Below are 16,181 nucleotides of genomic sequence, written 5' to 3' on the forward strand. Positions count from 1 at the left end.
CTGTAATTACCTAGCTAAAACAACCTTAACTCTAAGGACATAGCCTTTATTATCTGTTTAAGACTTTGGTCCAGCCTACAGGTTAGAGATTTGAGTGAACCTTTAAGTTATTAAAGCCTATCTTGGTGACTGGATTAGATATCACTTCTTTGTTCTCCTGAATAGAATCTCTGATTCCTATTGTTTTAGTGACTTCTCCAAATTGTTATTCTGAAAGGCTTGATGCTAGCTCTATGTTCAAAGGGGAAAGCTGAGGGTCTTGATTTAAACATGTTATATGCTTACAGAAAATGCCATCTCATTTTGTTAAAGAAGTTCAAGTACTTTACCCTATTCTTGTTGGCTCCATCCTTTGCAAGCTGGACATGCACAGTCTCTGTGCTGGATTCTGTGGGGAATAAAGGGGTTCCAACGATGGTGGCAGCACATGGTGTCTGGCATGCCTCACCTCGGTTCTTCCCACACATTTGTGCCCCTGTTTGTCTCGGCCACAGGACATAGTAGCTGACATCTCTAACGATTGTCCCACTTATTTCTATCTTCTACCCAGTGTACTAACACCTATGCAGAGACTGATTCTTTCCTGTGCTCATGAGAGGTATCCTGTATCTGCCAAACTAAGGACGTGCCTTTGTGAAACTAGTTGAGGAACATCTAGTGAACTCTGGAGTTCAACAGGACCATACATATCTTAAAGCCATATTTACCAAACACTTACTATTATTTTTAAAAATCTCTTTTCACTTCTACTTGATTCTTCAGGAGTGACATCTATCAGTAAAGCAAGTTGTCGCTACCTTTCTTGAATTACTAAGAAAAAAGAAGAGGAAGATGAGTTGAAAAGTTGATAGTCAATGACAACAGACTGGTACATGCAGGTTAAGAGTTCCTTAAAAAATTATTCCTCCTCTTACTGCTGGTTAAATAATCAAAATAGGGTCCTCCCTGAAACTGATTTAATTCACAGGAGGAATGAAAAGACATTTAAAGGGCAATCCAACTTCATAAAATGACATTAAAAGGCTTTAAAATAGTGTTTTGATTCCAAAGGGTGTTTGCAAATGTCAGAGGTAACATTGATTATAGTCCTAGCAGTTCTGGCTCAAGGCTTCTTAGCTGTCTTTGGCTTAACTAATGCTATTGACTTGAGCTCATGGTACTTGGCTACTCTTGTTTGCTTAAACTTTTCTGATTGACTGGACTTTATCCACACATGAATAAAAGGTACTACCAAATCTGTGATGTTTGTAGTGTATGTGCTACTTAACTGCTCATGTTAATTATGTAGAGATAAAGTCTTAAAACTTGCTCCATCACTTGGCACATGAACTCTTGAGAGTTCCTACAAGGTATTAGAAAATACTGAAAGTTGCTTGTGTGCATCTTATTGTACAAAATAACATTTATTGAAATGAACTCCAGGAAATGGAAACAAAAGGTCTTTTCTTCCATCTTTTCTTTTTGTTCTGTTTGTTCATTAATCTGCCTTTGGGAATGTAAGGGGAGGCACAGAAATGGAGGGACAAAGGGTGAACAAATGCAGCAATGGTATTCACTGGACACTATATTGAAAATGAATTATACAACTTGTGTGTGGGGATGGGATGGAAAAACTTGGAGAGAGTAAGGGAAGGGGTGATACTGTCCAAAAAGAAATATAGTCTTTACCTGATTTATATAACTGTAATCCATCTGCGTATCATCTTTAAATTAACAATAAAAATTCTAAAACTCAAAACAGAACCAAACCCTGAAAACTGGTTGCTTCATCTAAGGATAGGATGCTGAATGTCTTAAAGGAAAGAACTAACTTGAAATGCAGCACAGAATCCCTTTGAGTCCAGATCAAATGTGTAACCTTTCCCATCTTTCCTGGGCTCAGGTCTCTAGGATGAAGGATCTCCCATACTCTTGTATGTTGATTCTCTTAGTGGTAACAAAGAAGGTGGAGAAGAAAGTTGGTATCATCATTATGAACACGATCTTGGTTAATCCTTTAATCACTCTATATTCATTTTCCTGCTCTATTAATAGCAGGTACCATTATCACTGCTGTTACTTAAAAGATTATACTAAGTCTTCAAAGAAATAAATGAGAAACATGTATATATGTACTCTGACTTACAATTTACAAAAGACTTTTCAATAATTAGTCAAGCTGAAATCAATTGACTTTCCTTCTGATTTTCAAGACTATTAAGATCATGGTTGTTAGATGTGCTCATGATAATTTACTTACCCAGACAGTAAGTCTGAATCAAAATCATGGCCCTCTCTTACATTTCTACTTAAACATCAACAACTGTAATTGTACCTGTATTGCTGGCCTCACAAAACCTGGACAAATATCAAAGACTGAAGAGTTAATCAACAGGAAAAAAAATCTAGTAAGTAATTGATATGGCTTTAGTTTATATTTTAAGAATTTTATGCAATTGTAAAAAATAACCCATACACTGTTTAGAAAGGAGAAAATGGAAATTTATTTTATTATGAAAGTGCTAATATATTGTGATAAACAAATTACAGCAGTAATGAATATGAAATGTGAAAATTAAACATCTTTCTCTGACCTCTGTCTAACCTCTCCAGGGAAATCCATTATTAACAGTTTATTTTATATTCTTCTATTTTTACTGTATATTGCAACAGAGATAGTCTATTCACACTCTTTACATAAGTTTCCTTCTTTCTTGTCCTTCTACTTGATCTCCTACCCTCTTCCCTCCCTGTCTACCTCCCTCTCTCCTCCCACCCTACTTTCCTCATTGCCATCTCTCTCTCTCTCTCTCTCTCTCTCTCTCTCTCTCTCTTCTTCCCTCTCTCTCTCTCTTTACTAATACAGGTTTAAACCATAAAAAATATCCCCTCAGATTCTTTCATCTAGAGTCCCTGAGGATGATTTTAAAAATTTACTGTTTTCCCTATTGCTGACTTTCCCTTTCAGTACATATATAAAGATTTATATTTGTATTACTGAATCATTCAAATGTAAATTGAACACATCACAAGTCCTTATCCTTAGAGATTTCAGCATGTATCTCATAAAACCTAGACCCATAGCCATAATGCTATTGCCACACCCAGGAAATGGAACACTCACTCAATAATCTTATCTAGTATATGTACCAGGTTCATTTTTTAATTTTCCAACACACTGTTCCTTTAAAACATTATTCCTTCACATTATTCCTGTGTCACATCCAAATAAATATCACCATTGCATTTCATTGTGAAGTCTCTCTTTAACTCAGCACAGTCTGGACATTACATTTTGAGATTGTGGCTTTGATGGTAGGTTAAATATCTGTAACAGGAAGATCAGGAGAGGATGTACTTCCATTGCACCTCATCAGAAAGCAATGAGATTCTGGTTTGTTGGATTACTGGTGATGCTCTGATAATCACTTTGTTAAGGTTGTTTCTCTCCCAACTTTCCCATGGTAGCTTTAATGTATGCTTTTCATTAATATTTTTTCTCTTAATAGGGAGTCTGACTGAGTGGTTATTTGCAAGCATAGTAACTACCCTTTTCATCAACTTTGCCTCCTTGTTGTATTCTCTATTGGTGATTGCTTCCTGAATAAATAATCACATTCTAACAGTGAAGTAGTGAGTTTGTAATTCTACCATTTCCTTTCTGGGTACCACTCAGATTTTCCTTCCACCATTTCCTTTCCCAATGTGCTATAATTAATCAGTGTGTTCAAACTGTACTAAATTGACCTGTGACAGCATTCCTTTATCTGTCTCTATACCCTGGTTAATTCTTGACTTATTTTCTATATCATAAACATCTCCTATTCTTCAGATTCTGGAGTTGGAATTACTATCTTTTCTAAGGACTCTGTAAGTTATTGATTATAGAAACTGAGTTCTGTATCTTAGTTGCTTGTTGCTACTGCATCATTTTTGTTTTGGGATCCAGGAATCCAACAAACAACTGTGTCCTTGATGTACAGTCCAGGAATTAAGAAGGAGTTAAAATTATTTGAAATGTTGTGGAAAACAATTATAAGAAAAAAACAAATAAATAATATACACCCAAAGTCCCAAACCTATCAATTAATAAGTGGGCCACTTATGGCTCACACCCATAATTCTAGACACCTGGGAGGCTAGTAATTCTGCAAACATAAAGCCAGTCTTAGCAGAAAAGGTTAAAAGACCTTCATTAAACATAAGAAGGACAAAACTCTGATAGAAGTATGGCTCAAATAGTACAGCCTCACCCAAACCCTGAGTTCAATCTCTAGTATTGCCAAAAAAAGAGAGAAAGAAACAATAAACAAATTAACATACCTTACAAAGTATAGCAACAGATGCTACATATTGATCACAAAATCCTCAGTATTTATGACATGTCCCTTTATAGGGACAAAGTTTGAAAAAAATTCTGCTCTAAGTTTACTCAGTTTGTGAAAAGTATTTTGTAATATACTATGGAATTCAGAATAACACCTAAAACTCAATTTTAACACCAAAATCTTTTCCTGAGCTACTCTACCATTTCTGTTTTCATAGCTCTCTTCTGTCAATAGTAACCAGGTTTACAATAGCAATATATTACTTATCTGATTTTTTAATAATGTGTACCAATTTTAGAAATACTGTCTCAGTACCATTTCTGAAACCATATCTACTAATTCAAGTTCAAGATTTCTTTGTGATTTAGTACTTGTTTTTGTTGCTCTTAGAATATATCCTTTTAAAGCTCCACAGTCAAGGTACTGGGTGTGAAAATTCATTTAACACATTATCTTCTGTGTGTTCACATTTATCAACATATTATGCAATAAGTCCATTCATTTCTGTTTGTATTGTTTTAAGGTTCTCCTTTTGATACCTTTTAATCATATTATTTTCAAATACACAAAGGATTTATGTGATCGAATATTGAGTAAATTAAATCTAACAAGCCAAATGTAAAGAATCTCATTTTCAGACTCATCATTTCCTCTTATTCTCTTAAAAAATTTAAAGATTTTGGCTTAGCCTTCTATGATTACTTTTGTCAAAGCTATAAAAAAGAATATATACATATATTATATATTTATATACATATATGTATATAGTACATATATATTCATATATAAACACATATTTATTTTTGTATTTTTGATCCAATATGTATAATAGAAAGTAATGAACATATAATTTACAAAGAAACATACAATCAGCTATACATTTTTGAATATGTTTATTTTACTTTGTCATCTTTCCTACATGAGATGTAATATATAATATGGAAACGTTTGCACATTAATATTTTTAACTCAAAATGTCATGTAGAGCCAAATGTATAACAATTTATGAAGGTCATTTTTATTCTTCTTTGAGACTGTAAAGTGTAGATATATTTAAACCATTTAAACCTTTCTCCTAAGGATAAGTTTTTTTTAAAAATTTACCATGACTTGCTATTACTATGAATAGTATATGTTGCTTTATATTATTGATGCAAAACTTCAAGACAAAATTCTCAGAAATGGGTTAAATATGTCAAAGAATAAATGAATGTATTTGCACACATAATTTGGTAGACATTGCCAATTTCTTCTGTTTTAGAGTTGCTTCATTGCTTCTTTTTTTTTAAGGGAACTTTTTTCGTTGTTCTATGCCTCTGTCAGAAAGAATGACATTGCCCCATTTGTTAGGAAATGGAAAAACTTGGAAAAAATTATATTAAGTGAAGTAAGCTTCATTGTTTCTTTTACTACCATGAGCAATGTATGAATATGCCACTTTGCCCATTATCTTGGATTCCCCCTTCACCCCACCAATTTGATAGTTCAGAAATGGTAGCTCAGTTTCTTTTGGGTAAATATTCCTTCTTTTTGTAAATTCAATATTTTCTGACTTCTTTTTTATGCACTGGTCATTTCTGCTTCTAACGTATTCTTTTCTACCAAGTTTTAGATAAAACATTTTTCTCTTAATAGCACTATCTGAGAAAGCTTAACTAAATCCATTTCCAAGCACTACAGTGAATTTGTATTTTAATTATTCTTTGTTACCACTGTTCAGACATTTTTCCTACAAGTAAATGATTGTTCCAGTATATAGAACTTTGGTCTCAGAGTCATAGACATATAAATCCATGACAGTGCAGGTGACAATGAACAGGTGCTGGATGCATGGTTTACACGTGAAGACTTTACGACAATTGCAAATGAGAAGATGGGAATGATCTCATGACACATAGAAACTCAAAGAGTAGAAATCAGCTGTAGCTGTCAGGAGCATCAGATTCACCCCTATGCCTCTGGGAGAGTAGATTTGCTAAATCCCTTGGCGTTTGACACCTTACAACCAGAGGCAAATCGATATGATTGATTCTAGAAAGGTCTTTCCTTCACTTCGCAGTATAAAGGACAAAAGGCTCAAAAGTAGGCAATAGTAAAAGGAACTACAAGTCAAAACCAAGAAGATAATAGAAAAAACTATAAAGAGGTACTTCATGAATAGTAAATTGTAATCTCATATGTTAGTATTCTACCACTTTAGTCATATCAAAGAGAAACAAGCAGGGAAGACTTTGTTTTAGTAGGAGAGATTCAAGTCAACTGCACCAAAACAAAATTTAAGAGAGTTTTCAGCACTGGCGTGGGCTAGTGAGCAGGAACTAGAGCACAATAAGAGGGGCTGATGGTCAATGTGATTACAGCTATCTGTGGTTGCTTATTACCTAAGGAACTCACACTGTTCTTTCCTGACTATCTATGGATTCCATTTTTCTTAATGGCCACATTTCCAGTGGCAGAAACTGGAAGAATATACTTATCCTAAGAAGTAGAAACACTTTAACAAGTGTTGTTCTTTGGTGTATGGTCAGAAAGAAATCTTCCTAAAGGTAAATATAAAAAAGAGAGGAATCATGGGACATTTTGGTCATTCTGGTAATTTTCACTAATTTTAGCTGCTGCTGCTGCTGCTGCTGATTTCATTATAAGCTTCTGGTGAAGTTCTGGAATTACTAGCAGAAATCTAAGTGAAAGAAAACATATCAACATACATAGCACATTGTTCAGCTGATATCGACATGTTTGTTGAATAGAGAACACATTAATATTAGAATTGATATTAATTCTGTGGATTATAGACATAGGTTATAAACAAATTTGGAGTAATGGAAAAGCATACACATCAAAGGCTTATCTAGCAATTGGCAGTTTATTTATTAAAGGTAAAATATAATATTGTCACCATTTTAGGTAGGGTCCTGTTCAAATATGATATTGAAAACAGAGTTGTAGGCCCTCGGCCCACCTCCAGGGGGTCCACTGCCACTCCCCCCAACATGAGAAAGAAAGAGACAAGTAATGGTGAAGGACAGAGGAAGGAGTTTGATTACACAGCACAGGCATATCACAGGAAGAGAAAAAGCAAGCACTTCTGTTCATCTTTGGGATACAAACAAGAACCAATTACAGAGTAAAAGGATGAGACTCGGAGTGAGAGAGGCATAGTTTAACAGTTCCAGCCACCTGATTGAGTCTCATTGCAGCCCTGGTTTCAGGGAGGGGAATTTGGGGAAGCTGGAGAAAGTGTTATTATTGTCATCACTTGAGGGGAGCAATCTGGTCAGGATAAGCCAATCATTGTTACCTGGCTAGTGGTCTGTAGTAAGGAGATTCTGAGGTTCCTTTTATCAAGATGGTACCTGCCAGTCCTGACTTGCCCTTCCAAGGTGATTGCAAAGTGTCCTCCCAAAACAGCATAGAGCAGAGAAGAGATTCAAACCAGAGTAAGGGATGTTAAGTGTTTCTTCTACTTGTTAGTTCATTTGTGAGCCCAATTGAGGAGTCACTGCTTTTTAGCAAAATCAACTTCTTATTTTTTTAAATCCATTATTCTTGTAAGATGTTCCCATACCCATCAGGGAATCTTAATTTATGATATCATATTACTTCCTAAAGATCATGGTAACAAGGTCAAAGCTACAAATTTGAACTCAAGGAGAACTGACTCCAAGCCGGTGTTCTTCCTTTTGTTGATAGCAAAGACTTCTTTCTCCACAAATATTTTGCTTGGGGACATTTGCAAAAGGAATTAAGAAGTACTCAAAACCCACTGTAATGTTACAGCTTAAAGTGAGAAAATTCAATAAACACCAACTTCAGCAAGTTGTGGCCTCTAATTTTAGAATGCTTACAATCAAACAACTAGAGTAACAACAGTGACTGCTGTGATCACCTTCCATGTTGGAGTAAGAGCTCCCCACATTTCTAAAACAAGGAAACCTGATGAGGATTCAAGCAGGGGGCTTTCTTTTTTTAAGTGCAATTGCTTTGCCTGGTTGTGATAAAAACTAGCTGACAGCATTTGGCTGTTTCCCATGAAATTCAGGGCAGCATGTGCCTGGTTAGCAGCCCCCCTCCTTTTAGCTTTCATGCATTTTTTTCCAATGTAGGAATAGGAATTCTCTAAGACTCAGCAACTTCTGCCAATCTTTTGGAGCGCTCTCATATTTTTCTAGCTTCATTTATGTAGTATCACCTACAGACAGAAAATTGCACCAATAATAAGGGAAAATCACTAACACTTCTTTAACAATAAAAAAGCAGCCATATGCAGAACAAACATTAGGCAAGGCAAATATCTGTCCAGTTCATTGCTGTTTTGGGCCTTTATCATCATTGCACAGAACTACCCCCTCTCAATTCTTTCACTGTAAATTCATTTTAATAGTGTATGGACATTCTACAAATGAAATATATAACATATACGTTCTTGTTTACTTTCATTCATGATTACATTTTAGAAGGTCTGAGGTTATAATTCAACTGTAGAGTGTCTAACAAATATACAGCCTCAAGTTTGATCCCTAATATATCAAATGATGATGATGATGATAATAATAATAATAATAATAATCAGCAACAAGATCACCTTAAGGAATTCATTCATCTACATCAGTATATAATGTTCTGGTAGAAATATATAATATTCTGATAATTGGGCAAAAGTGTGCACATGTGCATGTGTGTGCATATACACACATATGAACATGGGCATGCCACAGTAACCAGGACTTGAACTTCTCAATGCTTCACTTTTTTGCTCTCTTGTTCGGAGTTGGCATTCTACCACTTGAGCCAAGCTCCCAGTTCAACTATTTTCTGGTTATTTAAAAATAGAATCTTGAACTTTTCTACCTGGCCTGGCTTTGAACCATAATCCTCCAGGTCTTAGGATCCTGAGCAGTTAGGAATGCAAGTATAAGCCATTAGCATTTGGCTTCATTCTGCTTAGTTTTCTTTCTGGTCTTCTCCTAGGATGAGCAAATCCACCAGAAGCATTATGTTCTGTCCAGTCTACGTATACACAGAAATGCACCTACATGCACTTGCCTGGCCATTGTGCTTGAAGATGTGCTCTTTCACTGAAGACCTTAGAAGACTTTCCCCACAGCTGAGGGGTGTTCCTGTTGCTTCATATTTTAACCAACATTGGATATTTCCAGTACTTTCATTTTTTTTTAAGCAATGTTAACTTTCCTAATAGACTAGAAATGGACTTTCAAGCTGGGCGTTGGTGGCTCATGCCTGTAATGCTAGCTACTCAGGAGGTTGAGATCTGAGGATTACAGTTCAAAGCCAGCCCAAGCAGGAAAGTCCGTGAAACTCTTATCTCTGATAAACCACTCAGAAAACTGGAAGTGGCGCTGTAGCTCAAGTGGTAGAGTGCTTGCCTTGAGCTGAAGAGCTGAGGGACAGCTCTCAGGCCCAGAATTCAAGCCCCACAACTGACAACAACAACAACAACAAAGAAAGAGATTTAAAAAAAAAAAAGAAAAAGAAAATGGACTTTCGGCATTAATGACTGACTAAGATGTCTAACTATTCTCCTCCTAATTAAATTTTAGATAAATTTCTACCTATTGTTCACATGCTGCCTCTTCAGGATGAACAACTTTTTCTACTCTTTTGCCAAATCTACAACACAGAAATGTCTTTCTTAGGAACCAGGGAGCTATCTCTTAGAAAAGTAACTATCAGGAAAGATAGGACATATAGTCTCTGTAGGTAAGATCCTAACTTTTGAAGAAAAAAAAAAACAATTAACAAATGTAGGTGGCCTAATCTCAATGCTTATCCGACAATTCAAAAGGCTTGTCTTTCAGTTCTTTTTTTTAAATAAGTTTTTTTTATTGTGAAAATACCATACAGAGGGGTTACAATTACATAGCAAGGTAAATAAGTACATTTCTTATCAAGCATTGTTGCCTCCTCCTTTGTTTTCCCCTACCATCCCTGCCCTCCCATCTCCACGACTATACTTGCCTCCCCCCCACCAAAGCTGTAAAGTTCATTTTTCAACATAACGTCTTGTACATCTCATTGTTGCAATGGGTCCACCTGTATCACTATTTAAACAATTTGTTTTTTTCTCTTCTCCTCCACAAATTATACCAACATCAAATACAGTGAAAAGAGGGGTTATACCATAGAGGAGGAACATACAAAGCAACAAAAAAAATCCCCTTATAAATACGTTAGAAACAAGAAGCAAAAAGAAAACAAAAACACTTGTGTCTTTATCTTGGGGTTCACTTTGCCTAACATCATCTTATCTAAGCTTTTCTGCTTGTCCCAGACATATACTAGTTATTGCAAATAAGGGAAACCATGGGACCTATGTTTCTTTGGGCCTGGCTTACTTAATATAATTTTTTCCAAGTCTTTCCATTTCCTAACAAATGGGGCAATGCCATTCTTTCTGATGGAGGCATAGAATTCCATTGTGTATATATACCATATTTTGTCTTTCAGTTCTTTTCCACTTGCTCACCCTGAAAATAGAATTTCAGAGCCCACACTTAATCTCCTGGGTTCCCACGTGTCAAGGTTTTGTATACTAGGCCTGTGAGATACAATGGGTGATAAAATTGTCCCTTACCTCAAGAAGTTTCAGAGGTAAGAGACAGTTTCTGAGTTTTAGTGAGAAGCTACCTGGAGAATCACTGCTGTGCTAAGATCTGCAATAGACCTCCTTACAGGATCTAACAGCAGCACTCTCGGGGAGAGAATGGCTGCAGTGAGTACTGAATAAAAACGTAAGTTCATGGAAATGCTCTTCAGGGGTACCTGAGATGCTCAGTCCTCCCATTCCAAAGATCATTCAGCAATTTCAATTCAGGAGATAGTATTTAGAGCTGGATTCCCATGCCTCATGCCTGTAATCCTAACTACTCAGGAGGCTGAGATTTGAGGATCAAGGTTTGAAGCAAGTCCAGAAAGAAAAAGTCTATGGGACTGTTTTTCCAATTAACCTGATAAAAATGAAGGAGCTATTAGGTGAATTTCATCATCAGCCAAAGTGAGTAGAGGAGTTAGATAATGAGCTAATGAGAAGGAAACTTATTTGGGTGGGAAAGCGATTCGGATAACCTATTTGGAAGTAAACATTAAGTAACTAAAATTTTCTTGCCAGAAATCAGTCAAGACAGATGCTGGGGATGGTACTGTGTGTGTGAATCTTTGGAATAGGAGCTGTTGTGTGAAATATATTTGTACACACACACACACACACACACACACACACACGTGCACTTCCCTCCATTTATCAAGCCATTTTAGAAGATTTTGAGTCATGGTAGGGGTAGCATCATGCATGCAATGCACAATGTTTCTCTCTGTTTTAAAATCAAGTTGAAAATGAATTTTTTTTCCTCTTAGAATCAGGGCAACAATTTCTCCATAGTTCAGACATACTTAAAAAAAATCTCTATAAGAGTTTAATTCCCAAGTGCTTGTTTAGCAAGCACCATGCCAGTTCTGCCCTGTTCTTGTGTCACTGTGCAGATCCCCTGTGGACCAGAAAGAAACTTCCTAATTAGATTTCAATGGTCCCTGTTTGCTAAGGTATGTTGTTTCCCCCTATCTAATAACCGGTTGGCTAAGCATTTGTGTTAGTGTTTGCTTCCTCTCTGTAGTATTTGGCGGAGATGTGACTCTCTGACAATGGGTTAAGTGACTCTGCCCCTGTCAAATGTGGAACCTGATGGATGGGAAGAGATGAGGCCAAATTAATTCAACAGGTGGCAGCGCACCTGGGGGAGGAGAAGCCTGCTCCAAGTGGATATGCTAATGTGGTTCTCAGTGCATGATTACCATTTTGCAGTTCAAGAATAATTGAATTTGCATATCCCTAATGTTTAAGAATTGATTTCCTGAATGAGGAAATCTGGGGCATAATGGCCATGTGCCTATGCATCACTGCGCAGTATTTCAGGATCCCAAGGAATGTGCAGAGAGTAAATTACACAGTCCCTTGGATGGATGGAATTTCCATGTTATCTTAGGAAAGCTGTGGGTATTTATTTTTTCTCCTAATCAAATGGAATCATTCTCGACTCTAAACATAGGATAGAAGTACCTTGGAGGCTGCTGGGAGGATAAATAATTAGCTAATCTGCTGCCTAGAGAAATAGCTTAGAGGGTTTTAGAGACTCTGCACAAATGGACTGGGATATTATGCAAAATTAGTTTTGGTTAGACTTTAATTTATCCAATTTAATATAATTATGAGAAAAGCAAACTGTGGCCAGTTAGGTGCAAGGAATCAAGAGCTGTGCAAAGGAGATTGGACATGATAGTTCTACTAAAGAGATAATGACAGTTAGGTCTGATTGGAGCCATTGCTGCATTTTAACATAGTACACAGAGATTTTACCTTCAAGTGTATCTTTATTATTCCCTCAATATTCTCTTTATCAGAATCAAAGTTCTGTGAATAAAAGTAAATTATATAAAGTTATACTTATCCAGTCCTGGCAAATAAAGTAAAATTTGATTCGGAATCTATTTATTTGAAGCCCCTGGCTACAGGCAGAAAATAACAAAAGCAGAACCCTGAAACTAGAAGATTTTGTTCTGGAGAAGTCAAGCTTGGCTAGGGGTGGGGGGAGGGGCACTTTCACAGCGATATTCATATTTAGTCCTGTTCTTTCTCAGTTTTGTTTAGCTGACTCGAGCAGCAAGTGAAGGACATAGACATCTATCTAGCATCCCTGATAAATTTATCTTTATTAGGGAAGTTGAGTCTAAGGCCTCTGTTACTCAGAGTTACAAGAAGTGGGCTCTGATGGGGACTGGAGATATTTAGGACTGAAGAAGATGTAGCTTTTGATTTAGTCCTAAACAAAACATTGGGCACGAAGGGCAAGCCTGTAATTCCAGCAGTGGAGAGGCTGAGGCAGGAGAATTGCAAATTGAAGACCAGTCCGGGTTACGTAGTTGCCCACCACCTTCCAAGAAAAATGTGGAAAGTAAACAGCCTTGGAGTGGCTCTCTGGGAAACAGTTCATGGTGGGTGGAGATGTAAAGGAAATCAATGATATCAGTCCACATTCCTTTCAGCAGCTATGGCATCTGTCTTTTTATGAACCATGAAAAACATGTCAGAAGGCCCTACTGCCTGGGGAGCTTTCTGCCAGGTAGGTTGATGTTTAGCTGGCCTTTGGGTAATGTTCTCAGTGAAGTTCGTACCACTATTTAGAAGCTGATAGGACCTGCTGGAAAGGAGGCATACAGAAAAGGTGGGAAGGAGTGAAACAGGCTGGAGAAGCATCCAGGCACCCAGAACTTGACTTGGAGAGTGAAATCTGGGGAGCAGGAAGAAGGTGACAGAACTGACACAGGATGTGAGGGAGGGAGACACTGGGAAGCTTGTGTAGAGTCTTGGCCAATGCTGCACAAAACAAGGTCCCTAAAACAGACCCACATAAGATAGTTCCTTCTTGTTTGGTCTCAGTGTTTTCTAAATGAATGTTAAGATCAGATGAGAAAGGTGACACAATAAATTGTTTCTAAAAATCCTTTCAGAGTCCATATCTCTTTGAAGGATATCTCCACCACTTTATCTGCTTCACTTTATAGACAAATATCTAGAAAGAGACACCAACATTTTGTGCTGGTCACTCATCAGACCCCTCCTTCTTCTCCTGCCAGTTGGCTTTCTCTCTTACAACTCAAGTGAAACATATTTTCAGTTCTTTTTCCAAACCCAAAGGACATTTCTTAATCTTTATCCTATTTGAAACTCAAATTCTATTCAGTAGGGTGACCACAGTCTGGTTTCTCTCTTAGCATTCAACTTTTTTCTTCAAGCCCCACTACCTCTCTGCCAACCTTAACATTGGAAAACTTTCTCTCCAGGCAATTTGGCTCATTTCCTGCCAGTGAATACTTTTGATTGTCCCCAATTCCAAATATGTAACTTAAAGTAGGGCAGATTCTCTTAGTTTTAGAGACGTGTTCTCAATTTTCCACTATATCATCATTTGAATATCCTAAAGGCATTTTAGACTTAATATATCAAACTTAGACTTTGGTTTACCCTGAAAACTTGGGTTATCAAATTTCCAGTTGCCTCCATTTCAGCAAATGATACCACATCCATCTTGAGTTCAGGTTAAAATACAATGGGTCACCCATTGTACAGCCCCTACTGTAATCTACCCACAAGCAGTGCCATTTCTCACCAGGTGTAGCTGACAAAGTGGCCATTTTCTTCTTCAATGAATGAGGAATAAAATTCTAAAGTTCTGTTTATTACCTTAGCATCATCTGTTCTTTTCTGAATGGATACTATCTCTTTTTTTTTTTTTTTGGGTCCAGTCATGGGGCCTGAACTCTGGGACTGGGCACTGTCCCTCAGCTCTTCAGCTCAAGGCTAGCGCTCTACCACTTGAGCCACAGCACCACTCCCGACTTTTTTCTTTTTGCTTATGTGGTGCTGAGGAATCAAACCCAGGGCCTCAGGCATGCAAGGCAAGCGTTCTACCACTGGGCCACCTTCCCAGCCCCAATACTATCTCTTTTAAATGCTCCTTTATCAGGTGTTCCCATCACATTCTCTTTGTTACATGTTTCTTCCATTTTAAACCTTTGGTTTCTTTCCTAGTACTGATGTATTTATTAGCTTGTAAGAAGTAAGATTACTCCAGTGTACTCTATAATCCCATCATGATAAGACTCTGATAGAATCCAGGCCAACAATGCCTGGTATGTAGTATGTACTCAGTAAAGTTTGTTAGTGAAGAATAACTCTCTACAAAGTACCCATATTTACAAATACTGTTCTTTTAAGCTATTCATAAGGAGACTGAGATTAGTCCTCATAGAGCCATGGTATGTTTTCTTGATTGAGCAACAGCAGAAAATATCATACACATTTAAGAGAAATACATACCCTTGGGCATATGGATCAGAGCCTCATTTTTCTACAAGAGCTTTCTGGAAATCTCTATTGTAAGAAAAGTGAATTGTGATACCTGTTAAAATCTTTTGAAACATCTCAACGCTCTCATCTTAAGTCTTCTCTCATTCACCAGTCTTTGACTAAAACTTGACCTGTCAGAAAAAAAAGAGCAGATCATACAGACTTTGAACATATTTGCTCAATTAGTTTAGAGAAATTCTAATATTTATTCCAAATATATATTATGGGACTGTTATTTTCTTTTTCAGAATGAGGCTCAATAAAGCACAGACATCGAGGAATATTTAAATATGTGCAGTCAAGACCCAGATTCAGGAGGTGGTCTCTGTGCAGTCAGGTAACAATATAACATGAACTCATTCTCTCAAACTCTATGGTCTCTGAAACAGAAAATAATGGCAAAGAGACTGCTTGCCTGAGTGGTGTCTTAGTCTGGGTGGATGGTTATTTAATAATAAATATTAATCAATTAATATTAGTATTAATAAATAATAAATAAAATATTAATGAATAAAATACATTCTTACATTACATGACAACATTTGGGTCAATAATGAAATTCCATATATGACATGTATGATTATGATTATCCTATACAGCCTACTTGTAGCATAACTACTATCTAGGTTTGTGTGTTTTCAATGAGGTTCATACAATAATGAAATCATCTAGTGTTGCATTTGTTAGAACACATAACATGCTTAAGAATGTTAACTATTTCATAGACTGGGTAACCTTAACAGATATACATTTCTTATAGTCCTGAAGGCTGAGAGAAGGCAGAGATAAAGGTGTCAGCTGATCTGGTTTCTGCCTGTACTTTCTTCCTGTATTATAGACAGCTTCATTCTTACTGTATTCTCTTATGGTAATGACTGATAGACCAAGTTTTCTAGTCTCTTTTTCTTAAATTAGTGCTTTAGTTCTATTGTGAAGCCCCTGCCTACCTTTTT

This window comes from Dipodomys merriami, unplaced genomic scaffold (assembly GCF_024711535.1).
Source record: "Dipodomys merriami isolate MVZ:Mamm:240054 unplaced genomic scaffold, mDipMer1.0.p SCAF_7, whole genome shotgun sequence".
Lineage (NCBI taxonomy): Eukaryota > Metazoa > Chordata > Mammalia > Rodentia > Heteromyidae > Dipodomys > Dipodomys merriami.